The sequence below is a fragment of the Lactuca sativa genome, chromosome 6 (genome assembly GCF_002870075.4).
Source record: "Lactuca sativa cultivar Salinas chromosome 6, Lsat_Salinas_v11, whole genome shotgun sequence".
Lineage (NCBI taxonomy): Eukaryota > Viridiplantae > Streptophyta > Magnoliopsida > Asterales > Asteraceae > Lactuca > Lactuca sativa.
In genome coordinates this window covers 13,675,937-13,679,273 of record NC_056628.2, presented here as the reverse complement: position 1 = coordinate 13,679,273, position 3,337 = coordinate 13,675,937, and positions in this window count along the sequence as shown.

Here is a 3,337-nt window from a genome sequence, read left to right as displayed (position 1 = left end):
AGATTTGATTATAATGTGATATTCACTCTAGTTGTAAATATGGAAATAATTAGATTTATAATTGGTTTAATACCTAAAAAAGATTGGTACTTTCAAGTTGGAGAAAAGTTTGTATCGGTTGAAACAAGTTCCAAGGCATTAGTACTTTAAGTTTGACAGATTTGTGAAAAAGAATAGGTACATAAGATATGAGATAGATTATTATTGCTACATGAAGAAAATTGGCTCCTCTTACATCATCCTCTTATTATATGTTGATGATATGTTGGTAGTTGGATCTAACATGTAAAATATCAACAAACTGAAGAAGCAACTTTCTAGAGAGTTAAAGATGAAGGACTTAGGAGATGCCAAAAGATTCTAGCCAAGAGCATAGTTAGAGATAAAGTTGTTGGTACTCTAAAGTTTTCGCAAAACAAATACATCAGAAAATTTGTAGATAGATTCAACATGGTAAATGATAAGGTCGAAAGCAGATCTCTTGGGATTAATTTTTGTGTGGGGGGACCATTCATTATGACTAGCGTCCTTGCGTAATTATGATAGTGATACTTTTTATACCCTAACTGGAATAGATTTATAATTGTCGTTTCCTAATGAGATTCTAAAGAAGAAATCGCCAAATGCAGATAAAGACAAAAATAAATTACTAGAGTACTTATGCCTTATCAGATGGCAATTTCGTATGCTATGGTATGGATTAGGCCATATATTGTTCATACAATGGGAGTTGTCAATAGACTTATGTCAAATATGGGAAAGGAGAATTGGGAAGGAGTCAAGTGGTTGTTACTCTTCTTGAAAGAGAATTCTAAGGTTTCTTAACGTGCTAGAAGAAAGAACATAATCTTGTACGGTTTTGTTGATGCAAATTTGGGAGGTTGTGCAGATTAAAGGAAAAGCATAACATGTTATATGTTCACAATTAAGGTAACAACTATTAGTTGGATGTCCAAATTATAGAAGGGTTTTGCTCTATCAACAACATAGAGAAGCTAGAAATGAGCTTATTTGGTTGAAGAAATTCCTATTAAACTTGTGGTTCACCTTGCAAAGAATCTATTGTTTCATGGCCAAACGAAATACGTACAAATAAGGAACCACTTTAGAATATATCTTATAAGTAATGGTATCATGAACAAAGAAGATCATTGGTACGAAGAATTAAGCTGACATTTTCACCATGGTTGTAATTACAAAGAAGTTAATGTTTTGTATGGCTTTAACTGCCTTCCAGATACTTAAAGATGAGGCATAGACAATAGAGATAGAGTGATGGGGGTTACAGGATTCAAGTTTGGATGGCAGTAGATTTGTTGATCAAAATTCTAGTGGGATGTTGTTGAGTTATGGAGACTGATCATCCCTTTAAGGTGTAATTCATATATCAGTTGTAGCATCAAAATCCAAGAGTTGTACAAAAGTCCCATTTCTTTTTTATGACATTTTAGGGTTGGCCCACATGCAACTTTATGTCAAATTGTTATTATAAATACATCCCTTGTGTACAAATGTAGCTATATGTAGAAAGCATGTGTTGATGGTTATTAATAAAATTTTGTTGTGTATTCGTAGATGTAGTTCAAAAACTTTGATCGAGTAAACCGTACTAATTCCTTGTGTTCTTTATTTTATATTTTTCTTTATATCTTTAATTGCATATTTGTGTGTTTATCGATCCATAATCCTGAAACCCTCTATATGGGTTGATTACCCACCACGACCACCAACAAATTGGTCAATCAGTAGGCCTATATGCCCATCTAGGCAGCAACATATAGCCCAACCACTAGCAACTTTTTTTTATCTTTTTAGGAAGATCCTATAACCACCCCCAACAACCTTGGATAAGGCCATGGCTCTACCTCAGGCTTTCCAAACCATCTTATTTTAAGACCCCAAATTTTGGTAGTCCATAGACATAAGCGCATCCACGTATCTTATGCCTGGTAAAGGTAACCTCATAATTGTTTTTAATAAACACATTATTCCTTCAATCCTTTTTCGTTACGGTTACTGCATACCTATTACTAACACATAAGGGAGGCCGGAATGGCTCGGGGAGGAAGTAAAATGGGTAGCGGTAACGGCATTATTGTCATGGTCTTTGGTCCGTCGCCTAGTGGGTTGGAGAATGGACTTGCAACACGGGTTGAGGAACCCGTGATTCCTCTCAACATCTCATTTCTTAGTTTTCTATTATAAACTAGTTGTGAGACCCATGTAATACATGAGTTAATTTAAAAAAAAAGTTAAATATAAATGTCAAAATATTAGAGAACTTTAAATTTATAAGAAAATAAGAAAAATAATGAATTATTATAACTAAAATGTTTTTGTCTTTTAAATTTAAATAAATAAACAAAAGAAACTAATGAGCTCTAATTTGAGAATTTTGAAATTAAAAGGTAAGTTAATGAATGAAATTGATATCCATTTATTACTACATTTATTGAAATTATTATATTAAAATATTATGTTGAATTTAATAAAATAGAAAAACTCATAAAATGACATGTAGAAAAAAATAATTCAAAATAACCACAAAATGACATCTAGCAAATTGAATGAGAACATGACATGTGACAAAAAAAACCTTCATTTATTAGGGGCTGTTTGGCAGGATCTGAATTTTTAAGTGTTGAACTTTTAAGATCTCTGAATTTCTAAGAGGGTCTAAATTTTTAAGATCTGAATTTTAAAATGTTGTTTGGTTGGAACCTCTGAATTTGTTATGCAGAATGATAAAAATGATCATTTTACCCTTCTTTATCATTTCTTTCAATTACAACATTGTACTTCAACCAATTCGAGCATTCTATTTTCAATATTTTAATAGGAAATACAATGCAATAATAATCTAATAACTAGAAATATAATGTTGCTACTTGTTACAATAGCCTTTCTTTCAATTACAACATTGTACTTCAACGAATTCGAGCATTCTATTTTCAATCTTTTAATAAGAAATATAATGCAATAATAATCTAATAACTAGAAATATAATGATGCTATTTGTTACAATAGACTGATCAAATTTCATCCCCGTCTAATGTCACCATGTGAAAACCAACCATTTTGTAACCTATAAAAATAATTAATTGCCAGCAAAATCTTCAGCTTCATGAAGTATCTTCATATGACCTATTATGAAATTATCACAACACATTAACCTTATAAGCAAACCCATTGTTGATGAAGTATTTCTTCACATCATTCCCTTCATGAACTGAAAGAAGGCATGATTTTAGCTCAACAATTTTTGGCTCATGTCCTGGTAAAATACCCATTTGCAAAAATAAATCAAGAAAGATTTAAAACTTGTGATTTGATTCTA